The sequence below is a fragment of the Lathyrus oleraceus genome, unplaced genomic scaffold, assembly GCF_024323335.1.
Source record: "Lathyrus oleraceus cultivar Zhongwan6 unplaced genomic scaffold, CAAS_Psat_ZW6_1.0 chrUn0005, whole genome shotgun sequence".
NCBI lineage: Eukaryota > Viridiplantae > Streptophyta > Magnoliopsida > Fabales > Fabaceae > Lathyrus > Lathyrus oleraceus.
This window is the reverse complement of record NW_026112396.1, coordinates 211040-229215: the sequence shown is the minus strand read 5'-3', so window position 1 is coordinate 229215 and position 18176 is coordinate 211040. Positions and strand designations below refer to the sequence as shown.

General features: G+C 40.2%; 62 non-coding genes and 5 pseudogenes across 62 annotated transcripts; all 67 read right to left on the bottom strand.

Annotated features, from left to right (window-relative positions):
* Positions 1–73: 73 nt before the first annotated feature.
* On the bottom strand, positions 74–192 carry LOC127110889 (5S ribosomal RNA). Its single transcript, XR_007797665.1, has one exon. It is a non-coding gene; the product is annotated as a 5S ribosomal RNA (ribosomal RNA).
* Positions 193–240: 48 nt separating this feature from the next.
* LOC127111528 (uncharacterized) lies at positions 241–363 on the bottom strand (annotated as a pseudogene).
* A 161-nt stretch (positions 364–524) lies between these two features.
* LOC127110888 (5S ribosomal RNA) lies at positions 525–643 on the bottom strand. The gene has a single exon (XR_007797664.1). It is a non-coding gene; the product is annotated as a 5S ribosomal RNA (ribosomal RNA).
* A 161-nt stretch (positions 644–804) lies between these two features.
* Positions 805–923, bottom strand: LOC127110887 (5S ribosomal RNA). The gene has a single exon (XR_007797663.1). It is a non-coding gene; the product is annotated as a 5S ribosomal RNA (ribosomal RNA).
* Positions 924–1084: 161 nt separating this feature from the next.
* LOC127110886 (5S ribosomal RNA) lies at positions 1085–1203 on the bottom strand. The gene has a single exon (XR_007797662.1). It is a non-coding gene; the product is annotated as a 5S ribosomal RNA (ribosomal RNA).
* Positions 1204–1364: 161 nt separating this feature from the next.
* On the bottom strand, positions 1365–1483 carry LOC127110885 (5S ribosomal RNA). Its single transcript, XR_007797661.1, has one exon. It is a non-coding gene; the product is annotated as a 5S ribosomal RNA (ribosomal RNA).
* A 161-nt stretch (positions 1484–1644) lies between these two features.
* Positions 1645–1763, bottom strand: LOC127110883 (5S ribosomal RNA). Its single transcript, XR_007797659.1, has one exon. It is a non-coding gene; the product is annotated as a 5S ribosomal RNA (ribosomal RNA).
* Positions 1764–1924: 161 nt separating this feature from the next.
* LOC127110882 (5S ribosomal RNA) lies at positions 1925–2043 on the bottom strand. Its single transcript, XR_007797658.1, has one exon. It is a non-coding gene; the product is annotated as a 5S ribosomal RNA (ribosomal RNA).
* A 159-nt stretch (positions 2044–2202) lies between these two features.
* Positions 2203–2321, bottom strand: LOC127110881 (5S ribosomal RNA). The gene has a single exon (XR_007797657.1). It is a non-coding gene; the product is annotated as a 5S ribosomal RNA (ribosomal RNA).
* Positions 2322–2482: 161 nt separating this feature from the next.
* LOC127110880 (5S ribosomal RNA) lies at positions 2483–2601 on the bottom strand. The gene has a single exon (XR_007797656.1). It is a non-coding gene; the product is annotated as a 5S ribosomal RNA (ribosomal RNA).
* Positions 2602–2762: 161 nt separating this feature from the next.
* LOC127110879 (5S ribosomal RNA) lies at positions 2763–2881 on the bottom strand. The gene has a single exon (XR_007797655.1). It is a non-coding gene; the product is annotated as a 5S ribosomal RNA (ribosomal RNA).
* Positions 2882–3042: 161 nt separating this feature from the next.
* Positions 3043–3161, bottom strand: LOC127110877 (5S ribosomal RNA). The gene has a single exon (XR_007797653.1). It is a non-coding gene; the product is annotated as a 5S ribosomal RNA (ribosomal RNA).
* A 161-nt stretch (positions 3162–3322) lies between these two features.
* LOC127110876 (5S ribosomal RNA) lies at positions 3323–3441 on the bottom strand. Its single transcript, XR_007797652.1, has one exon. It is a non-coding gene; the product is annotated as a 5S ribosomal RNA (ribosomal RNA).
* Positions 3442–3602: 161 nt separating this feature from the next.
* Positions 3603–3721, bottom strand: LOC127110875 (5S ribosomal RNA). The gene has a single exon (XR_007797651.1). It is a non-coding gene; the product is annotated as a 5S ribosomal RNA (ribosomal RNA).
* Positions 3722–3768: 47 nt separating this feature from the next.
* LOC127111527 (uncharacterized) lies at positions 3769–3891 on the bottom strand (annotated as a pseudogene).
* A 161-nt stretch (positions 3892–4052) lies between these two features.
* LOC127110874 (5S ribosomal RNA) lies at positions 4053–4171 on the bottom strand. The gene has a single exon (XR_007797650.1). It is a non-coding gene; the product is annotated as a 5S ribosomal RNA (ribosomal RNA).
* Positions 4172–4332: 161 nt separating this feature from the next.
* LOC127110873 (5S ribosomal RNA) lies at positions 4333–4451 on the bottom strand. Its single transcript, XR_007797649.1, has one exon. It is a non-coding gene; the product is annotated as a 5S ribosomal RNA (ribosomal RNA).
* A 161-nt stretch (positions 4452–4612) lies between these two features.
* LOC127110871 (5S ribosomal RNA) lies at positions 4613–4731 on the bottom strand. Its single transcript, XR_007797647.1, has one exon. It is a non-coding gene; the product is annotated as a 5S ribosomal RNA (ribosomal RNA).
* Positions 4732–4892: 161 nt separating this feature from the next.
* Positions 4893–5011, bottom strand: LOC127110870 (5S ribosomal RNA). The gene has a single exon (XR_007797646.1). It is a non-coding gene; the product is annotated as a 5S ribosomal RNA (ribosomal RNA).
* A 161-nt stretch (positions 5012–5172) lies between these two features.
* On the bottom strand, positions 5173–5291 carry LOC127110869 (5S ribosomal RNA). Its single transcript, XR_007797645.1, has one exon. It is a non-coding gene; the product is annotated as a 5S ribosomal RNA (ribosomal RNA).
* Positions 5292–5452: 161 nt separating this feature from the next.
* Positions 5453–5571, bottom strand: LOC127110868 (5S ribosomal RNA). The gene has a single exon (XR_007797644.1). It is a non-coding gene; the product is annotated as a 5S ribosomal RNA (ribosomal RNA).
* A 161-nt stretch (positions 5572–5732) lies between these two features.
* LOC127110867 (5S ribosomal RNA) lies at positions 5733–5851 on the bottom strand. Its single transcript, XR_007797643.1, has one exon. It is a non-coding gene; the product is annotated as a 5S ribosomal RNA (ribosomal RNA).
* A 161-nt stretch (positions 5852–6012) lies between these two features.
* Positions 6013–6131, bottom strand: LOC127110866 (5S ribosomal RNA). The gene has a single exon (XR_007797642.1). It is a non-coding gene; the product is annotated as a 5S ribosomal RNA (ribosomal RNA).
* A 49-nt stretch (positions 6132–6180) lies between these two features.
* On the bottom strand, positions 6181–6303 carry LOC127111526 (uncharacterized; annotated as a pseudogene).
* A 161-nt stretch (positions 6304–6464) lies between these two features.
* LOC127110865 (5S ribosomal RNA) lies at positions 6465–6583 on the bottom strand. Its single transcript, XR_007797641.1, has one exon. It is a non-coding gene; the product is annotated as a 5S ribosomal RNA (ribosomal RNA).
* Positions 6584–6744: 161 nt separating this feature from the next.
* LOC127110864 (5S ribosomal RNA) lies at positions 6745–6863 on the bottom strand. The gene has a single exon (XR_007797640.1). It is a non-coding gene; the product is annotated as a 5S ribosomal RNA (ribosomal RNA).
* A 160-nt stretch (positions 6864–7023) lies between these two features.
* LOC127110863 (5S ribosomal RNA) lies at positions 7024–7142 on the bottom strand. The gene has a single exon (XR_007797639.1). It is a non-coding gene; the product is annotated as a 5S ribosomal RNA (ribosomal RNA).
* A 161-nt stretch (positions 7143–7303) lies between these two features.
* LOC127110862 (5S ribosomal RNA) lies at positions 7304–7422 on the bottom strand. Its single transcript, XR_007797638.1, has one exon. It is a non-coding gene; the product is annotated as a 5S ribosomal RNA (ribosomal RNA).
* Positions 7423–7583: 161 nt separating this feature from the next.
* LOC127110859 (5S ribosomal RNA) lies at positions 7584–7702 on the bottom strand. The gene has a single exon (XR_007797636.1). It is a non-coding gene; the product is annotated as a 5S ribosomal RNA (ribosomal RNA).
* Positions 7703–7863: 161 nt separating this feature from the next.
* LOC127110858 (5S ribosomal RNA) lies at positions 7864–7982 on the bottom strand. The gene has a single exon (XR_007797635.1). It is a non-coding gene; the product is annotated as a 5S ribosomal RNA (ribosomal RNA).
* A 161-nt stretch (positions 7983–8143) lies between these two features.
* LOC127110857 (5S ribosomal RNA) lies at positions 8144–8262 on the bottom strand. Its single transcript, XR_007797634.1, has one exon. It is a non-coding gene; the product is annotated as a 5S ribosomal RNA (ribosomal RNA).
* Positions 8263–8423: 161 nt separating this feature from the next.
* Positions 8424–8542, bottom strand: LOC127110856 (5S ribosomal RNA). The gene has a single exon (XR_007797633.1). It is a non-coding gene; the product is annotated as a 5S ribosomal RNA (ribosomal RNA).
* A 161-nt stretch (positions 8543–8703) lies between these two features.
* Positions 8704–8822, bottom strand: LOC127110855 (5S ribosomal RNA). Its single transcript, XR_007797632.1, has one exon. It is a non-coding gene; the product is annotated as a 5S ribosomal RNA (ribosomal RNA).
* Positions 8823–8983: 161 nt separating this feature from the next.
* On the bottom strand, positions 8984–9102 carry LOC127110854 (5S ribosomal RNA). Its single transcript, XR_007797631.1, has one exon. It is a non-coding gene; the product is annotated as a 5S ribosomal RNA (ribosomal RNA).
* A 161-nt stretch (positions 9103–9263) lies between these two features.
* Positions 9264–9382, bottom strand: LOC127110853 (5S ribosomal RNA). The gene has a single exon (XR_007797630.1). It is a non-coding gene; the product is annotated as a 5S ribosomal RNA (ribosomal RNA).
* A 161-nt stretch (positions 9383–9543) lies between these two features.
* LOC127110852 (5S ribosomal RNA) lies at positions 9544–9662 on the bottom strand. The gene has a single exon (XR_007797629.1). It is a non-coding gene; the product is annotated as a 5S ribosomal RNA (ribosomal RNA).
* Positions 9663–9823: 161 nt separating this feature from the next.
* On the bottom strand, positions 9824–9942 carry LOC127110851 (5S ribosomal RNA). Its single transcript, XR_007797628.1, has one exon. It is a non-coding gene; the product is annotated as a 5S ribosomal RNA (ribosomal RNA).
* A 160-nt stretch (positions 9943–10102) lies between these two features.
* Positions 10103–10221, bottom strand: LOC127110849 (5S ribosomal RNA). The gene has a single exon (XR_007797626.1). It is a non-coding gene; the product is annotated as a 5S ribosomal RNA (ribosomal RNA).
* Positions 10222–10270: 49 nt separating this feature from the next.
* On the bottom strand, positions 10271–10393 carry LOC127111525 (uncharacterized; annotated as a pseudogene).
* A 160-nt stretch (positions 10394–10553) lies between these two features.
* On the bottom strand, positions 10554–10672 carry LOC127110847 (5S ribosomal RNA). The gene has a single exon (XR_007797624.1). It is a non-coding gene; the product is annotated as a 5S ribosomal RNA (ribosomal RNA).
* A 161-nt stretch (positions 10673–10833) lies between these two features.
* Positions 10834–10952, bottom strand: LOC127110846 (5S ribosomal RNA). The gene has a single exon (XR_007797623.1). It is a non-coding gene; the product is annotated as a 5S ribosomal RNA (ribosomal RNA).
* Positions 10953–11113: 161 nt separating this feature from the next.
* Positions 11114–11232, bottom strand: LOC127110845 (5S ribosomal RNA). Its single transcript, XR_007797622.1, has one exon. It is a non-coding gene; the product is annotated as a 5S ribosomal RNA (ribosomal RNA).
* A 160-nt stretch (positions 11233–11392) lies between these two features.
* LOC127110843 (5S ribosomal RNA) lies at positions 11393–11511 on the bottom strand. The gene has a single exon (XR_007797621.1). It is a non-coding gene; the product is annotated as a 5S ribosomal RNA (ribosomal RNA).
* A 161-nt stretch (positions 11512–11672) lies between these two features.
* On the bottom strand, positions 11673–11791 carry LOC127110842 (5S ribosomal RNA). The gene has a single exon (XR_007797620.1). It is a non-coding gene; the product is annotated as a 5S ribosomal RNA (ribosomal RNA).
* A 161-nt stretch (positions 11792–11952) lies between these two features.
* On the bottom strand, positions 11953–12071 carry LOC127110841 (5S ribosomal RNA). The gene has a single exon (XR_007797619.1). It is a non-coding gene; the product is annotated as a 5S ribosomal RNA (ribosomal RNA).
* A 161-nt stretch (positions 12072–12232) lies between these two features.
* Positions 12233–12351, bottom strand: LOC127110840 (5S ribosomal RNA). Its single transcript, XR_007797618.1, has one exon. It is a non-coding gene; the product is annotated as a 5S ribosomal RNA (ribosomal RNA).
* Positions 12352–12512: 161 nt separating this feature from the next.
* LOC127110839 (5S ribosomal RNA) lies at positions 12513–12631 on the bottom strand. The gene has a single exon (XR_007797617.1). It is a non-coding gene; the product is annotated as a 5S ribosomal RNA (ribosomal RNA).
* A 160-nt stretch (positions 12632–12791) lies between these two features.
* On the bottom strand, positions 12792–12910 carry LOC127110838 (5S ribosomal RNA). Its single transcript, XR_007797616.1, has one exon. It is a non-coding gene; the product is annotated as a 5S ribosomal RNA (ribosomal RNA).
* A 160-nt stretch (positions 12911–13070) lies between these two features.
* On the bottom strand, positions 13071–13189 carry LOC127110837 (5S ribosomal RNA). Its single transcript, XR_007797615.1, has one exon. It is a non-coding gene; the product is annotated as a 5S ribosomal RNA (ribosomal RNA).
* A 163-nt stretch (positions 13190–13352) lies between these two features.
* LOC127111414 (5S ribosomal RNA) lies at positions 13353–13471 on the bottom strand. Its single transcript, XR_007798167.1, has one exon. It is a non-coding gene; the product is annotated as a 5S ribosomal RNA (ribosomal RNA).
* Positions 13472–13632: 161 nt separating this feature from the next.
* Positions 13633–13751, bottom strand: LOC127110835 (5S ribosomal RNA). The gene has a single exon (XR_007797613.1). It is a non-coding gene; the product is annotated as a 5S ribosomal RNA (ribosomal RNA).
* Positions 13752–13912: 161 nt separating this feature from the next.
* On the bottom strand, positions 13913–14031 carry LOC127110834 (5S ribosomal RNA). The gene has a single exon (XR_007797612.1). It is a non-coding gene; the product is annotated as a 5S ribosomal RNA (ribosomal RNA).
* A 161-nt stretch (positions 14032–14192) lies between these two features.
* Positions 14193–14311, bottom strand: LOC127110833 (5S ribosomal RNA). Its single transcript, XR_007797611.1, has one exon. It is a non-coding gene; the product is annotated as a 5S ribosomal RNA (ribosomal RNA).
* A 161-nt stretch (positions 14312–14472) lies between these two features.
* LOC127110832 (5S ribosomal RNA) lies at positions 14473–14591 on the bottom strand. The gene has a single exon (XR_007797610.1). It is a non-coding gene; the product is annotated as a 5S ribosomal RNA (ribosomal RNA).
* A 161-nt stretch (positions 14592–14752) lies between these two features.
* Positions 14753–14871, bottom strand: LOC127110831 (5S ribosomal RNA). Its single transcript, XR_007797609.1, has one exon. It is a non-coding gene; the product is annotated as a 5S ribosomal RNA (ribosomal RNA).
* Positions 14872–15032: 161 nt separating this feature from the next.
* Positions 15033–15151, bottom strand: LOC127110830 (5S ribosomal RNA). The gene has a single exon (XR_007797608.1). It is a non-coding gene; the product is annotated as a 5S ribosomal RNA (ribosomal RNA).
* A 161-nt stretch (positions 15152–15312) lies between these two features.
* On the bottom strand, positions 15313–15431 carry LOC127110829 (5S ribosomal RNA). The gene has a single exon (XR_007797607.1). It is a non-coding gene; the product is annotated as a 5S ribosomal RNA (ribosomal RNA).
* A 161-nt stretch (positions 15432–15592) lies between these two features.
* LOC127110827 (5S ribosomal RNA) lies at positions 15593–15711 on the bottom strand. The gene has a single exon (XR_007797606.1). It is a non-coding gene; the product is annotated as a 5S ribosomal RNA (ribosomal RNA).
* Positions 15712–15872: 161 nt separating this feature from the next.
* Positions 15873–15991, bottom strand: LOC127110826 (5S ribosomal RNA). Its single transcript, XR_007797605.1, has one exon. It is a non-coding gene; the product is annotated as a 5S ribosomal RNA (ribosomal RNA).
* Positions 15992–16152: 161 nt separating this feature from the next.
* LOC127110825 (5S ribosomal RNA) lies at positions 16153–16271 on the bottom strand. Its single transcript, XR_007797604.1, has one exon. It is a non-coding gene; the product is annotated as a 5S ribosomal RNA (ribosomal RNA).
* A 159-nt stretch (positions 16272–16430) lies between these two features.
* Positions 16431–16549, bottom strand: LOC127110823 (5S ribosomal RNA). Its single transcript, XR_007797602.1, has one exon. It is a non-coding gene; the product is annotated as a 5S ribosomal RNA (ribosomal RNA).
* A 47-nt stretch (positions 16550–16596) lies between these two features.
* On the bottom strand, positions 16597–16719 carry LOC127111457 (uncharacterized; annotated as a pseudogene).
* A 161-nt stretch (positions 16720–16880) lies between these two features.
* LOC127110822 (5S ribosomal RNA) lies at positions 16881–16999 on the bottom strand. The gene has a single exon (XR_007797601.1). It is a non-coding gene; the product is annotated as a 5S ribosomal RNA (ribosomal RNA).
* A 161-nt stretch (positions 17000–17160) lies between these two features.
* LOC127110821 (5S ribosomal RNA) lies at positions 17161–17279 on the bottom strand. The gene has a single exon (XR_007797600.1). It is a non-coding gene; the product is annotated as a 5S ribosomal RNA (ribosomal RNA).
* A 161-nt stretch (positions 17280–17440) lies between these two features.
* Positions 17441–17559, bottom strand: LOC127110820 (5S ribosomal RNA). Its single transcript, XR_007797599.1, has one exon. It is a non-coding gene; the product is annotated as a 5S ribosomal RNA (ribosomal RNA).
* A 161-nt stretch (positions 17560–17720) lies between these two features.
* LOC127110819 (5S ribosomal RNA) lies at positions 17721–17839 on the bottom strand. Its single transcript, XR_007797598.1, has one exon. It is a non-coding gene; the product is annotated as a 5S ribosomal RNA (ribosomal RNA).
* A 161-nt stretch (positions 17840–18000) lies between these two features.
* On the bottom strand, positions 18001–18119 carry LOC127110818 (5S ribosomal RNA). Its single transcript, XR_007797597.1, has one exon. It is a non-coding gene; the product is annotated as a 5S ribosomal RNA (ribosomal RNA).
* Positions 18120–18176: the final 57 nt, after the last annotated feature.

The window sequence follows — 18176 nt, the reverse complement described above, 5'->3', positions numbered from 1 at the left end:
TCTCCTACTTTTTCCGACTCTTTTACGCCGATTAACAGAAACAAAAAGAAGTACTTAAAAACTCGCAAAAAAAGAGGTGCAACACAAGGACTTCCCAGGAGGTCACCCATCCTAGTACTACTCTCGCCCAAGCACGCTTAACTGCGGAGTTCTGATGGGATCCGGTGCATTAGTGCTGGTATGATCGCACCTGATATCTCATGCACTTTGATTGTATATATTTATTTCTTTCACTTATTAACGGCAAAACAAACATAATTAACGCCCAGGAGGTCACCCATCCTAGTACTACTCTCGCCCAAGCACGCTTAACTGCGGAGTTCTGATGGGATCCGGTGCATTAGTGCTGGTATGATCGCACCTGATATCTCATGCGCTTTGATTGTATATATTTTATTTCTTTCACTTATTAACGGCAAAACAAACATAATTAACGCTGAAATGCTTGTCTTCTCCTACTTTTTCCGACTCTTTTACGCCGATTAACAGAAATAAAAAGAAGTATTTAAAAAATCGCAAAAAAAGAGGTGCAACACAAGGACTTCCCAGGAGGTCACCCATCCTAGTACTACTCTCGCCCAAGCACGCTTAACTGCGGAGTTCTGATGGGATCCGGTGCATTAGTGCTGGTATGATCGCACCTGATATCTCATGCGCTTTGATTGTATATATTTTATTTCTTTCACTTATTAACGGCAAAACAAACATAATTAACGCTGAAATGCTTGTCTTCTCCTACTTTTTCCGACTCTTTTACGCCGATTAACAGAAATAAAAAGAAGTATTTAAAAAATCGCAAAAAAAGAGGTGCAACACAAGGACTTCCCAGGAGGTCACCCATCCTAGTACTACTCTCGCCCAAGCACGCTTAACTGCGGAGTTCTGATGGGATCCGGTGCATTAGTGCTGGTATGATCGCACCTGATATCTCATGCGCTTTGATTGTATATATTTTATTTCTTTCACTTATTAACGGCAAAACAAACATAATTAACGCTGAAATGCTTGTCTTCTCCTACTTTTTCCGACTCTTTTACGCCGATTAACAGAAATAAAAAGAAGTATTTAAAAAATCGCAAAAAAAGAGGTGCAACACAAGGACTTCCCAGGAGGTCACCCATCCTAGTACTACTCTCGCCCAAGCACGCTTAACTGCGGAGTTCTGATGGGATCCGGTGCATTAGTGCTGGTATGATCGCACCTGATATCTCATGCGCTTTGATTGTATATATTTTATTTCTTTCACTTATTAACGGCAAAACAAACATAATTAACGCTGAAATGCTTGTCTTCTCCTACTTTTTCCGACTCTTTTACGCCGATTAACAGAAATAAAAAGAAGTATTTAAAAAATCGCAAAAAAAGAGGTGCAACACAAGGACTTCCCAGGAGGTCACCCATCCTAGTACTACTCTCGCCCAAGCACGCTTAACTGCGGAGTTCTGATGGGATCCGGTGCATTAGTGCTGGTATGATCGCACCTGATATCTCATGCGCTTTGATTGTATATATTTTATTTCTTTCACTTATTAACGGCAAAACAAACATAATTAACGCTGAAATGCTTGTCTTCTCCTACTTTTTCCGACTCTTTTACGCCGATTAACAGAAATAAAAAGAAGTATTTAAAAAATCGCAAAAAAAGAGGTGCAACACAAGGACTTCCCAGGAGGTCACCCATCCTAGTACTACTCTCGCCCAAGCACGCTTAACTGCGGAGTTCTGATGGGATCCGGTGCATTAGTGCTGGTATGATCGCACCTGATATCTCATGCGCTTTGATTGTATATATTTTATTTCTTTCACTTATTAACGGCAAAACAAACATAATTAACGCTGAAATGCTTGTCTTCTCCTACTTTTTCCGACTCTTTTACGCCGATTAACAGAAATAAAAAGAAGTATTTAAAAAATCGCAAAAAAAGAGGTGCAACACAAGGACTTCCCAGGAGGTCACCCATCCTAGTACTACTCTCGCCCAAGCACGCTTAACTGCGGAGTTCTGATGGGATCCGGTGCATTAGTGCTGGTATGATCGCACCTAATATCTCATGCGCTTTGATTGTATATATTTTTTTTTTCACTTATTAACGGCAAAACAAACATAATTAACGCTGAAATGCTTGTCTTCTCCTACTTTTTCCGACTCTTTTACGCCGATTAACAGAAATAAAAAGAAGTATTTAAAAAATCGCAAAAAAAGAGGTGCAACACAAGGACTTCCCAGGAGGTCACCCATCCTAGTACTACTCTCGCCCAAGCACGCTTAACTGCGGAGTTCTGATGGGATCCGGTGCATTAGTGCTGGTATGATCGCACCTGATATCTCATGCGCTTTGATTGTATATATTTTATTTCTTTCACTTATTAACGGCAAAACAAACATAATTAACGCTGAAATGCTTGTCTTCTCCTACTTTTTCCGACTCTTTTACGCCGATTAACAGAAATAAAAAGAAGTATTTAAAAAATCGCAAAAAAAGAGGTGCAACACAAGGACTTCCCAGGAGGTCACCCATCCTAGTACTACTCTCGCCCAAGCACGCTTAACTGCGGAGTTCTGATGGGATCCGGTGCATTAGTGCTGGTATGATCGCACCTGATATCTCATGCGCTTTGATTGTATATATTTTATTTCTTTCACTTATTAACGGCAAAACAAACATAATTAACGCTGAAATGCTTGTCTTCTCCTACTTTTTCCGACTCTTTTACGCCGATTAACAGAAATAAAAAGAAGTATTTAAAAAATCGCAAAAAAAGAGGTGCAACACAAGGACTTCCCAGGAGGTCACCCATCCTAGTACTACTCTCGCCCAAGCACGCTTAACTGCGGAGTTCTGATGGGATCCGGTGCATTAGTGCTGGTATGATCGCACCTGATATCTCATGCGCTTTGATTGTATATATTTTATTTCTTTCACTTATTAACGGCAAAACAAACATAATTAACGCTGAAATGCTTGTCTTCTCCTACTTTTTCCGACTCTTTTACGCCGATTAACAGAAATAAAAAGAAGTATTTAAAAAATCGCAAAAAAAGAGGTGCAACACAAGGACTTCCCAGGAGGTCACCCATCCTAGTACTACTCTCGCCCAAGCACGCTTAACTGCGGAGTTCTGATGGGATCCGGTGCATTAGTGCTGGTATGATCGCACCTGATATCTCATGCGCTTTGATTGTATATATTTTATTTTCTTTCACTTATTAACGGCAAAACAAACATAATTAACGCTGAAATGCTTGTCTTCTCCTACTTTTTCCGACTCTTTTACGCCGATTAACAGAAATAAAAAGAAGTATTTAAAAATCGCAAAAAAAGAGGTGCAACACAAGGACTTCCCAGGAGGTCACCCATCCTAGTACTACTCTCGCCCAAGCACGCTTAACTGCGGAGTTCTGATGGGATCCGGTGCATTAGTGCTGGTATGATCGCACCTGATATCTCATGCGCTTTGATTGTATATATTTTATTTCTTTCACTTATTAACGGCAAAACAAACATAATTAACGCTGAAATGCTTGTCTTCTCCTACTTTTTCCGACTCTTTTACGCCGATTAACAGAAATAAAAAGAAGTACTTAAAAAATCGCAAAAAAAGAGGTGCAACACAAGGACTTCCCAGGAGGTCACCCATCCTAGTACTACTCTCGCCCAAGCACGCTTAACTGCGGAGTTCTGATGGGATCCGGTGCATTAGTGCTGGTATGATCGCACCTGATATCTCATGCACTTTGATTGTATATATTTTTTCTTTCACTTATTAACGGCAAAACAAACATAATTAACGCCCAGGAGGTCACCCATCCTAGTACTACTCTCGCCCAAGCACGCTTAACTGCGGAGTTCTGATGGGATCCGGTGCATTAGTGCTGGTATGATCGCACCTGATATCTCATGCGCTTTGATTGTATATATTTTATTTCTTTCACTTATTAACGGCAAAACAAACATAATTAACGCTGAAATGCTTGTCTTCTCCTACTTTTTCCGACTCTTTTACGCCGATTAACAGAAATAAAAAGAAGTATTTAAAAAATCGCAAAAAAAGAGGTGCAACACAAGGACTTCCCAGGAGGTCACCCATCCTAGTACTACTCTCGCCCAAGCACGCTTAACTGCGGAGTTCTGATGGGATCCGGTGCATTAGTGCTGGTATGATCGCACCTGATATCTCATGCGCTTTGATTGTATATATTTTATTTCTTTCACTTATTAACGGCAAAACAAACATAATTAACGCTGAAATGCTTGTCTTCTCCTACTTTTTCCGACTCTTTTACGCCGATTAACAGAAATAAAAAGAAGTATTTAAAAAATCGCAAAAAAAGAGGTGCAACACAAGGACTTCCCAGGAGGTCACCCATCCTAGTACTACTCTCGCCCAAGCACGCTTAACTGCGGAGTTCTGATGGGATCCGGTGCATTAGTGCTGGTATGATCGCACCTGATATCTCATGCGCTTTGATTGTATATATTTTATTTCTTTCACTTATTAACGGCAAAACAAACATAATTAACGCTGAAATGCTTGTCTTCTCCTACTTTTTCCGACTCTTTTACGCCGATTAACAGAAATAAAAAGAAGTATTTAAAAAATCGCAAAAAAAGAGGTGCAACACAAGGACTTCCCAGGAGGTCACCCATCCTAGTACTACTCTCGCCCAAGCACGCTTAACTGCGGAGTTCTGATGGGATCCGGTGCATTAGTGCTGGTATGATCGCACCTGATATCTCATGCGCTTTGATTGTATATATTTTATTTCTTTCACTTATTAACGGCAAAACAAACATAATTAACGCTGAAATGCTTGTCTTCTCCTACTTTTTCCGACTCTTTTACGCCGATTAACAGAAATAAAAAGAAGTATTTAAAAAATCGCAAAAAAAGAGGTGCAACACAAGGACTTCCCAGGAGGTCACCCATCCTAGTACTACTCTCGCCCAAGCACGCTTAACTGCGGAGTTCTGATGGGATCCGGTGCATTAGTGCTGGTATGATCGCACCTGATATCTCATGCGCTTTGATTGTATATATTTTATTTCTTTCACTTATTAACGGCAAAACAAACATAATTAACGCTGAAATGCTTGTCTTCTCCTACTTTTTCCGACTCTTTTACGCCGATTAACAGAAATAAAAAGAAGTATTTAAAAAATCGCAAAAAAAGAGGTGCAACACAAGGACTTCCCAGGAGGTCACCCATCCTAGTACTACTCTCGCCCAAGCACGCTTAACTGCGGAGTTCTGATGGGATCCGGTGCATTAGTGCTGGTATGATCGCACCTGATATCTCATGCGCTTTGATTGTATATATTTTATTTCTTTCACTTATTAACGGCAAAACAAACATAATTAACGCTGAAATGCTTGTCTTCTCCTACTTTTTCCGACTCTTTTACGCCGATTAACAGAAATAAAAAGAAGTATTTAAAAAATCGCAAAAAAAGAGGTGCAACACAAGGACTTCCCAGGAGGTCACCCATCCTAGTACTACTCTCGCCCAAGCACGCTTAACTGCGGAGTTCTGATGGGATCCGGTGCATTAGTGCTGGTATGATCGCACCTGATATCTCATGCGCTTTGATTGTATATATTTTATTTCTTTCACTTATTAACGGCAAAACAAACATAATTAACGCTGAAATGCTTGTCTTCTCCTACTTTTTCCGACTCTTTTACGCCGATTAACAGAAATAAAAAGAAGTATTTAAAAAATCGCAAAAAAAGAGGTGCAACACAAGGACTTCCCAGGAGGTCACCCATCCTAGTACTACTCTCGCCCAAGCACGCTTAACTGCGGAGTTCTGATGGGATCCGGTGCATTAGTGCTGGTATGATCGCACCTGATATCTCATGCGCTTTGATTGTATATATTTTATTTCTTTCACTTATTAACGGCAAAACAAACATAATTAACGCTGAAATGCTTGTCTTCTCCTACTTTTTCCGACTCTTTTACGCCGATTAACAGAAACAAAAAGAAGTATTTAAAAAATCGCAAAAAAAGAGGTGCAACACAAGGACTTCCCAGGAGGTCACCCATCCTAGTACTACTCTCGCCCAAGCACGCTTAACTGCGGAGTTCTGATGGGATCCGGTGCATTAGTGCTGGTATGATCGCACCTGATATCTCATGCACTTTGATTGTATATATTTTATTTCTTTCACTTATTAACGGCAAAACAAACATAATTAACGCCCAGGAGGTCACCCATCCTAGTACTACTCTCGCCCAAGCACGCTTAACTGCGGAGTTCTGATGGGATCCGGTGCATTAGTGCTGGTATGATCGCACCTGATATCTCATGCGCTTTGATTGTATATATTTTATTTCTTTCACTTATTAACGGCAAAACAAACATAATTAACGCTGAAATGCTTGTCTTCTCCTACTTTTTCCGACTCTTTTACGCCGATTAACAGAAATAAAAAGAAGTATTTAAAAAATCGCAAAAAAAGAGGTGCAACACAAGGACTTCCCAGGAGGTCACCCATCCTAGTACTACTCTCGCCCAAGCACGCTTAACTGCGGAGTTCTGATGGGATCCGGTGCATTAGTGCTGGTATGATCGCACCTGATATCTCATGCGCTTTGATTGTATATATTTTATTTCTTTCACTTATTAACGGCAAAACAAACATAATTAACGCTGAAATGCTTGTCTTCTCCTACTTTTTCCGACTCTTTTACGCCGATTAACAGAAATAAAAAGAAGTATTTAAAAAATCGCAAAAAAAGAGGTGCAACACAAGGACTTCCCAGGAGGTCACCCATCCTAGTACTACTCTCGCCCAAGCACGCTTAACTGCGGAGTTCTGATGGGATCCGGTGCATTAGTGCTGGTATGATCGCACCTGATATCTCATGCGCTTTGATTGTATATATTTTATTTCTTTCACTTATTAACGGCAAAACAAACATAATTAACGCTGAAATGCTTGTCTTCTCCTACTTTTTCCGACTCTTTTACGCCGATTAACAGAATAAAAAGAAGTATTTAAAAAATCGCAAAAAAAGAGGTGCAACACAAGGACTTCCCAGGAGGTCACCCATCCTAGTACTACTCTCGCCCAAGCACGCTTAACTGCGGAGTTCTGATGGGATCCGGTGCATTAGTGCTGGTATGATCGCACCTGATATCTCATGCGCTTTGATTGTATATATTTTATTTCTTTCACTTATTAACGGCAAAACAAACATAATTAACGCTGAAATGCTTGTCTTCTCCTACTTTTTCCGACTCTTTTACGCCGATTAACAGAAATAAAAAGAAGTATTTAAAAAATCGCAAAAAAAGAGGTGCAACACAAGGACTTCCCAGGAGGTCACCCATCCTAGTACTACTCTCGCCCAAGCACGCTTAACTGCGGAGTTCTGATGGGATCCGGTGCATTAGTGCTGGTATGATCGCACCTGATATCTCATGCGCTTTGATTGTATATATTTTATTTCTTTCACTTATTAACGGCAAAACAAACATAATTAACGCTGAAATGCTTGTCTTCTCCTACTTTTTCCGACTCTTTTACGCCGATTAACAGAAATAAAAAGAAGTATTTAAAAAATCGCAAAAAAAGAGGTGCAACACAAGGACTTCCCAGGAGGTCACCCATCCTAGTACTACTCTCGCCCAAGCACGCTTAACTGCGGAGTTCTGATGGGATCCGGTGCATTAGTGCTGGTATGATCGCACCTGATATCTCATGCGCTTTGATTGTATATATTTTATTTCTTTCACTTATTAACGGCAAAACAAACATAATTAACGCTGAAATGCTTGTCTTCTCCTACTTTTTCCGACTCTTTTACGCCGATTAACAGAAATAAAAAGAAGTATTTAAAAAATCGCAAAAAAAGAGGTGCAACACAAGGACTTCCCAGGAGGTCACCCATCCTAGTACTACTCTCGCCCAAGCACGCTTAACTGCGGAGTTCTGATGGGATCCGGTGCATTAGTGCTGGTATGATCGCACCTGATATCTCATGCGCTTTGATTGTATATATTTTATTTCTTTCACTTATTAACGGCAAAACAAACATAATTAACGCTGAAATGCTTGTCTTCTCCTACTTTTTCCGACTCTTTTACGCCGATTAACAGAAATAAAAAGAAGTATTTAAAAAATCGCAAAAAAAGAGGTGCAACACAAGGACTTCCCAGGAGGTCACCCATCCTAGTACTACTCTCGCCCAAGCACGCTTAACTGCGGAGTTCTGATGGGATCCGGTGCATTAGTGCTGGTATGATCGCACCTGATATCTCATGCGCTTTGATTGTATATATTTTATTTCTTTCACTTATTAACGGCAAAACAAACATAATTAACGCTGAAATGCTTGTCTTCTCCTACTTTTTCCGACTCTTTTACGCCGATTAACAGAAATAAAAAGAAGTATTTAAAAAATCGCAAAAAAAGAGGTGCAACACAAGGACTTCCCAGGAGGTCACCCATCCTAGTACTACTCTCGCCCAAGCACGCTTAACTGCGGAGTTCTGATGGGATCCGGTGCATTAGTGCTGGTATGATCGCACCTGATATCTCATGCGCTTTGATTGTATATATTTTATTTCTTTCACTTATTAACGGCAAAACAAACATAATTAACGCTGAAATGCTTGTCTTCTCCTACTTTTTCCGACTCTTTTACGCCGATTAACAGAAATAAAAAGAAGTATTTAAAAAATCGCAAAAAAAGAGGTGCAACACAAGGACTTCCCAGGAGGTCACCCATCCTAGTACTACTCTCGCCCAAGCACGCTTAACTGCGGAGTTCTGATGGGATCCGGTGCATTAGTGCTGGTATGATCGCACCTGATATCTCATGCGCTTTGATTGTATATATTTTATTTCTTTCACTTATTAACGGCAAAACAAACATAATTAACGCTGAAATGCTTGTCTTCTCCTACTTTTTCCGACTCTTTTACGCCGATTAACAGAAATAAAAAGAAGTATTTAAAAAATCGCAAAAAAAGAGGTGCAACACAAGGACTTCCCAGGAGGTCACCCATCCTAGTACTACTCTCGCCCAAGCACGCTTAACTGCGGAGTTCTGATGGGATCCGGTGCATTAGTGCTGGTATGATCGCACCTGATATCTCATGCGCTTTGATTGTATATATTTTATTTCTTTCACTTATTAACGGCAAAACAAACATAATTAACGCTGAAATGCTTGTCTTCTCCTACTTTTTCCGACTCTTTTACGCCGATTAACAGAAATAAAAAGAAGTATTTAAAAAATCGCAAAAAAAGAGGTGCAACACAAGGACTTCCCAGGAGGTCACCCATCCTAGTACTACTCTCGCCCAAGCACGCTTAACTGCGGAGTTCTGATGGGATCCGGTGCATTAGTGCTGGTATGATCGCACCTGATATCTCATGCGCTTTGATTGTATATATTTTATTTCTTTCACTTATTAACGGCAAAACAAACATAATTAACGCTGAAATGCTTGTCTTCTCCTACTTTTTCCGACTCTTTTACGCCGATTAACAGAAATAAAAAGAAGTATTTAAAAAATCGCAAAAAAAGAGGTGCAACACAAGGACTTCCCAGGAGGTCACCCATCCTAGTACTACTCTCGCCCAAGCACGCTTAACTGCGGAGTTCTGATGGGATCCGGTGCATTAGTGCTGGTATGATCGCACCTGATATCTCATGCGCTTTGATTGTATATATTTTATTTCTTTCACTTATTAACGGCAAAACAAACATAATTAACGCTGAAATGCTTGTCTTCTCCTACTTTTTCCGACTCTTTTACGCCGATTAACAGAAATAAAAAGAAGTATTTAAAAAATCGCAAAAAAAGAGGTGCAACACAAGGACTTCCCAGGAGGTCACCCATCCTAGTACTACTCTCGCCCAAGCACGCTTAACTGCGGAGTTCTGATGGGATCCGGTGCATTAGTGCTGGTATGATCGCACCTGATATCTCATGCGCTTTGATTGTATATATTTTATTTCTTTCACTTATTAACGGCAAAACAAACATAATTAACGCTGAAATGCTTGTCTTCTCCTACTTTTTCCGACTCTTTTACGCCGATTAACAGAAAAAAAAGAAGTATTTAAAAAATCGCAAAAAAAGAGGTGCAACACAAGGACTTCCCAGGAGGTCACCCATCCTAGTACTACTCTCGCCCAAGCACGCTTAACTGCGGAGTTCTGATGGGATCCGGTGCATTAGTGCTGGTATGATCGCACCTGATATCTCATGCACTTTGATTGTATATATTTTATTTCTTTCACTTATTAACGGCAAAACAAACATAATTAACGCCCAGGAGGTCACCCATCCTAGTACTACTCTCGCCCAAGCACGCTTAACTGCGGAGTTCTGATGGGATCCGGTGCATTAGTGCTGGTATGATCGCACCTGATATCTCATGCGCTTTGATTGTATATATTTTATTTCTTTCACTTATTAACGGCAAAACAAACATAATTAACGCTGAAATGCTTGTCTTCTCCTACTTTTCCGACTCTTTTACGCCGATTAACAGAAATAAAAAGAAGTATTTAAAAAATCGCAAAAAAAGAGGTGCAACACAAGGACTTCCCAGGAGGTCACCCATCCTAGTACTACTCTCGCCCAAGCACGCTTAACTGCGGAGTTCTGATGGGATCCGGTGCATTAGTGCTGGTATGATCGCACCTGATATCTCATGCGCTTTGATTGTATATATTTTATTTCTTTCACTTATTAACGGCAAAACAAACATAATTAACGCTGAAATGCTTGTCTTCTCCTACTTTTTCCGACTCTTTTACGCCGATTAACAGAAATAAAAAGAAGTATTTAAAAAATCGCAAAAAAAGAGGTGCAACACAAGGACTTCCCAGGAGGTCACCCATCCTAGTACTACTCTCGCCCAAGCACGCTTAACTGCGGAGTTCTGATGGGATCCGGTGCATTAGTGCTGGTATGATCGCACCTGATATCTCATGCGCTTTGATTGTATATATTTTATTTCTTTCACTTATTAACGGCAAAACAAACATAATTAACGCTGAAATGCTTGTCTTCTCCTACTTTTTCCGACTCTTTTACGCCGATTAACAGAAATAAAAAGAAGTATTTAAAAAATCGCAAAAAAAGAGGTGCAACACAAGGACTTCCCAGGAGGTCACCCATCCTAGTACTACTCTCGCCCAAGCACGCTTAACTGCGGAGTTCTGATGGGATCCGGTGCATTAGTGCTGGTATGATCGCACCTGATATCTCATGCGCTTTGATTGTATATATTTTATTTCTTTCACTTATTAACGGCAAAACAAACATAATTAACGCTGAAATGCTTGTCTTCTCCTACTTTTTCCGACTCTTTTACGCCGATTAACAGAAATAAAAAGAAGTATTTAAAAAATCGCAAAAAAGAGGTGCAACACAAGGACTTCCCAGGAGGTCACCCATCCTAGTACTACTCTCGCCCAAGCACGCTTAACTGCGGAGTTCTGATGGGATCCGGTGCATTAGTGCTGGTATGATCGCACCTGATATCTCATGCGCTTTGATTGTATATATTTTATTTCTTTCACTTATTAACGGCAAAACAAACATAATTAACGCTGAAATGCTTGTCTTCTCCTACTTTTTCCGACTCTTTTACGCCGATTAACAGAAATAAAAAGAAGTATTTAAAAAATCGCAAAAAAAGAGGTGCAACACAAGGACTTCCCAGGAGGTCACCCATCCTAGTACTACTCTCGCCCAAGCACGCTTAACTGCGGAGTTCTGATGGGATCCGGTGCATTAGTGCTGGTATGATCGCACCTGATATCTCATGCGCTTTGATTGTATATATTTTATTTCTTTCACTTATTAACGGCAAAACAAACATAATTAACGCTGAAATGCTTGTCTTCTCCTACTTTTTCCGACTCTTTTACGCCGATTAACAGAAATAAAAAGAAGTATTTAAAAAATCGCAAAAAAAGAGGTGCAACACAAGGACTTCCCAGGAGGTCACCCATCCTAGTACTACTCTCGCCCAAGCACGCTTAACTGCGGAGTTCTGATGGGATCCGGTGCATTAGTGCTGGTATGATCGCACCTGATATCTCATGCGCTTTGATTGTATATATTTTATTTCTTTCACTTATTAACGGCAAAACAAACATAATTAACGCTGAAATGCTTGTCTTCTCCTACTTTTTCCGACTCTTTTACGCCGATTAACAGAAATAAAAAGAAGTATTTAAAAAATCGCAAAAAAAGAGGTGCAACACAAGGACTTCCCAGGAGGTCACCCATCCTAGTACTACTCTCGCCCAAGCACGCTTAACTGCGGAGTTCTGATGGGATCCGGTGCATTAGTGCTGGTATGATCGCACCTGATATCTCATGCGCTTTGATTGTATATATTTTATTTCTTTCACTTATTAACGGCAAAACAAACATAATTAACGCTGAAATGCTTGTCTTCTCCTACTTTTTCCGACTCTTTTACGCCGATTAACAGAAATAAAAAGAAGTATTTAAAAAATCGCAAAAAAAGAGGTGCAACACAAGGACTTCCCAGGAGGTCACCCATCCTAGTACTACTCTCGCCCAAGCACGCTTAACTGCGGAGTTCTGATGGGATCCGGTGCATTAGTGCTGGTATGATCGCACCTGATATCTCATGCGCTTTGATTGTATATATTTTATTTCTTTCACTTATTAACGGCAAAACAAACATAATTAACGCTGAAATGCTTGTCTTCTCCTACTTTTCCGACTCTTTTACGCCGATTAACAGAAATAAAAAGAAGTATTTAAAAAATCGCAAAAAAAGAGGTGCAACACAAGGACTTCCCAGGAGGTCACCCATCCTAGTACTACTCTCGCCCAAGCACGCTTAACTGCGGAGTTCTGATGGGATCCGGTGCATTAGTGCTGGTATGATCGCACCTGATATCTCATGCGCTTTGATTGTATATATTTTATTTCTTTCACTTATTAACGGCAAAACAAACATAATTAACGCTGAAATGCTTGTCTTCTCCTACTTTTTCCGACTCTTTTACGCCGATTAACAGAAATAAAAAGAAGTACTTAAAAATCGCAAAAAAAGAGGTGCAACACAAGGACTTCCCAGGAGGTCACCCATCCTAGTACTACTCTCGCCCAAGCACGCTTAACTGCGGAGTTCTGATGGGATCCGGTGCATTAGTGCTGGTATGATCGCACCTGATATCTCATGCGCTTTGATTGTATATATTTTATTTCTTTCACTTATTAACGGCAAAACAAACATAATTAACGCTGAAATGCTTGTCTTCTCCTACTTTTTCCGACTCTTTTACGCCGATTAACAGAAATAAAAAGAAGTATTTTTAAAAAATCGCAAAAAAAGAGGTGCAACACAAGGACTTCCTAGGAGGTCACCCATCCTAGTACTACTCTCGCCCAAGCACGCTTAACTGCGGAGTTCTGATGGGATCCGGTGCATTAGTGCTGGTATGATCGCACCTGATATCTCATGCGCTTTGATTGTATATATTTTATTTCTTTCACTTATTAACGGCAAAACAAACATAATTAACGCTGAAATGCTTGTCTTCTCCTACTTTTTCCGACTCTTTTACGCCGATTAACAGAAATAAAAAGAAGTATTTAAAAAATCGCAAAAAAAGAGGTGCAACACAAGGACTTCCCAGGAGGTCACCCATCCTAGTACTACTCTCGCCCAAGCACGCTTAACTGCGGAGTTCTGATGGGATCCGGTGCATTAGTGCTGGTATGATCGCACCTGATATCTCATGCGCTTTGATTGTATATATTTTATTTCTTTCACTTATTAACGGCAAAACAAACATAATTAACGCTGAAATGCTTGTCTTCTCCTACTTTTTCCGACTCTTTTACGCCGATTAACAGAAATAAAAAGAAGTATTTAAAAAATCGCAAAAAAAGAGGTGCAACACAAGGACTTCCCAGGAGGTCACCCATCCTAGTACTACTCTCGCCCAAGCACGCTTAACTGCGGAGTTCTGATGGGATCCGGTGCATTAGTGCTGGTATGATCGCACCTGATATCTCATGCGCTTTGATTGTATATATTTTATTTCTTTCACTTATTAACGGCAAAACAAACATAATTAACGCTGAAATGCTTGTCTTCTCCTACTTTTTCCGACTCTTTTACGCCGATTAACAGAAATAAAAAGAAGTATTTAAAAAATCGCAAAAAAAGAGGTGCAACACAAGGACTTCCCAGGAGGTCACCCATCCTAGTACTACTCTCGCCCAAGCACGCTTAACTGCGGAGTTCTGATGGGATCCGGTGCATTAGTGCTGGTATGATCGCACCTGATATCTCATGCGCTTTGATTGTATATATTTTATTTCTTTCACTTATTAACGGCAAAACAAACATAATTAACGCTGAAATGCTTGTCTTCTCCTACTTTTTCCGACTCTTTTACGCCGATTAACAGAAATAAAAAGAAGTATTTAAAAAATCGCAAAAAAAGAGGTGCAACACAAGGACTTCCCAGGAGGTCACCCATCCTAGTACTACTCTCGCCCAAGCACGCTTAACTGCGGAGTTCTGATGGGATCCGGTGCATTAGTGCTGGTATGATCGCACCTGATATCTCATGCGCTTTGATTGTATATATTTTATTTCTTTCACTTATTAACGGCAAAACAAACATAATTAACGCTGAAATGCTTGTCTTCTCCTACTTTTTCCGACTCTTTTACGCCGATTAACAGAAATAAAAAGAAGTATTTAAAAAATCGCAAAAAAAGAGGTGCAACACAAGGACTTCCCAGGAGGTCACCCATCCTAGTACTACTCTCGCCCAAGCACGCTTAACTGCGGAGTTCTGATGGGATCCGGTGCATTAGTGCTGGTATGATCGCACCTGATATCTCATGCGCTTTGATTGTATATATTTTATTTCTTTCACTTATTAACGGCAAAACAAACATAATTAACGCTGAAATGCTTGTCTTCTCCTACTTTTTCCGACTCTTTTACGCCGATTAACAGAAATAAAAAGAAGTATTTAAAAAATCGCAAAAAAAGAGGTGCAACACAAGGACTTCCCAGGAGGTCACCCATCCTAGTACTACTCTCGCCCAAGCACGCTTAACTGCGGAGTTCTGATGGGATCCGGTGCATTAGTGCTGGTATGATCGCACCTGATATCTCATGCGCTTTGATTGTATATATTTTATTTCTTTCACTTATTAACGGCAAAACAAACATAATTAACGCTGAAATGCTTGTCTTCTCCTACTTTTTCCGACTCTTTTACGCCGATTAACAGAAATAAAAAGAAGTATTTAAAAAATCGCAAAAAAAGAGGTGCAACACAAGGACTTCCCAGGAGGTCACCCATCCTAGTACTACTCTCGCCCAAGCACGCTTAACTGCGGAGTTCTGATGGGATCCGGTGCATTAGTGCTGGTATGATCGCACCTGATATCTCATGCGCTTTGATTGTATATATTTTATTTCTTTCACTTATTAACGGCAAAACAAACATAATTAACGCTGAAATGCTTGTCTTCTCCTACTTTTTCCGACTCTTTTACGCCGATTAACAGAAATAAAAAGAAGTATTTAAAAAATCGCAAAAAAAGAGGTGCAACACAAGGACTTCCCAGGAGGTCACCCATCCTAGTACTACTCTCGCCCAAGCACGCTTAACTGCGGAGTTCTGATGGGATCCGGTGCATTAGTGCTGGTATGATCGCACCTGATATCTCATGCGCTTTGATTGTATATATTTTATTTCTTTCACTTATTAACGGCAAAACAAACATAATTAACGCTGAAATGCTTGTCTTCTCCTACTTTTTCCGACTCTTTTACGCCGATTAACAGAAATAAAAAGAAGTATTTAAAAAATCGCAAAAAAAGAGGTGCAACACAAGGACTTCCCAGGAGGTCACCCATCCTAGTACTACTCTCGCCCAAGCACGCTTAACTGCGGAGTTCTGATGGGATCCGGTGCATTAGTGCTGGTATGATCGCACCTGATATCTCATGCGCTTTGATTGTATATATTTTATTTCTTTCACTTATTAACGGCAAAACAAACATAATTAACGCTGAAATGCTTGTCTTCTCCTACTTTTTCCGACTCTTTTACGCCGATTAACAGAAATAAAAAGAAGTATTTAAAAAATCGCAAAAAAAGAGGTGCAACACAAGGACTTCCCAGGAGGTCACCCATCCTAGTACTACTCTCGCCCAAGCACGCTTAACTGCGGAGTTCTGATGGGATCCGGTGCATTAGTGCTGGTATGATCGCACCTGATATCTCATGCGCTTTGATTGTATATTTTATTTCTTTCACTTATTAACGGCAAAACAAACATAATTAACGCTGAAATGCTTGTCTTCTCCTACTTTTTCCGACTCTTTTACGCCGATTAACAGAAATAAAAAGAAGTATTTAAAAAATCGCAAAAAAAGAGGTGCAACACAAGGACTTCCCAGGAGGTCACCCATCCTAGTACTACTCTCGCCCAAGCACGCTTAACTGCGGAGTTCTGATGGGATCCGGTGCATTAGTGCTGGTATGATCGCACCTGATATCTCATGCGCTTTGATTGTATATATTTTTTCTTTCACTTATTAACGGCAAAACAAACATAATTAACGCCCAGGAGGTCACCCATCCTAGTACTACTCTCGCCCAAGCACGCTTAACTGCGGAGTTCTGATGGGATCCGGTGCATTAGTGCTGGTATGATCGCACCTGATATCTCATGCGCTTTGATTGTATATATTTTATTTCTTTCACTTATTAACGGCAAAACAAACATAATTAACGCTGAAATGCTTGTCTTCTCCTACTTTTTCCGACTCTTTTACGCCGATTAACAGAAATAAAAAGAAGTATTTAAAAAATCGCAAAAAAAGAGGTGCAACACAAGGACTTCCCAGGAGGTCACCCATCCTAGTACTACTCTCGCCCAAGCACGCTTAACTGCGGAGTTCTGATGGGATCCGGTGCATTAGTGCTGGTATGATCGCACCTGATATCTCATGCGCTTTGATTGTATATATTTTATTTCTTTCACTTATTAACGGCAAAACAAACATAATTAACGCTGAAATGCTTGTCTTCTCCTACTTTTTCCGACTCTTTTACGCCGATTAACAGAAATAAAAAGAAGTATTTAAAAAATCGCAAAAAAAGAGGTGCAACACAAGGACTTCCCAGGAGGTCACCCATCCTAGTACTACTCTCGCCCAAGCACGCTTAACTGCGGAGTTCTGATGGGATCCGGTGCATTAGTGCTGGTATGATCGCACCTGATATCTCATGCGCTTTGATTGTATATATTTTATTTCTTTCACTTATTAACGGCAAAACAAACATAATTAACGCTGAAATGCTTGTCTTCTCCTACTTTTTCCGACTCTTTTACGCCGATTAACAGAAATAAAAAGAAGTATTTAAAAAATCGCAAAAAAAGAGGTGCAACACAAGGACTTCCCAGGAGGTCACCCATCCTAGTACTACTCTCGCCCAAGCACGCTTAACTGCGGAGTTCTGATGGGATCCGGTGCATTAGTGCTGGTATGATCGCACCTGATATCTCATGCGCTTTGATTGTATATATTTTATTTCTTTCACTTATTAACGGCAAAACAAACATAATTAACGCTGAAATGCTTGTCTTCTCCTACTTTTTCCGACTCTTTTACGCCGATTAACAGAAATAAAAAGAAGTATTTAAAAAATCGCAAAAAAAGAGGTGCAACACAAGGACTTCCCAGGAGGTCACCCATCCTAGTACTACTCTCGCCCAAGCACGCTTAACTGCGGAGTTCTGATGGGATCCGGTGCATTAGTGCTGGTATGATCGCACCTGATATCTCATGCGCTTTGATTGTATATATTTTATTTCTTTCACTTATTAACGGCAAAACAAACATAATTAACGCTGAAATGCTTGTCTTCTCCTACTTTTTCCGACTCTTTTACGCCGATTAACAGAAATAAAAAGAAGTATTTAAAAAATCGCAAAAAAAGAGGTGCAACACAAGGACTTCCCAGGAGGTCACCCATCCTAGTACTACTCTCGCCCAAGCACGCTTAACTGCGGAGTTCTGATGGGATCCGGTGCATTAGTGCTGGTATGATCGCACCTGATATCTCATGCGCTTTGATTGTATATATTTTATTTCTTTCACTTATTAACGGCAAA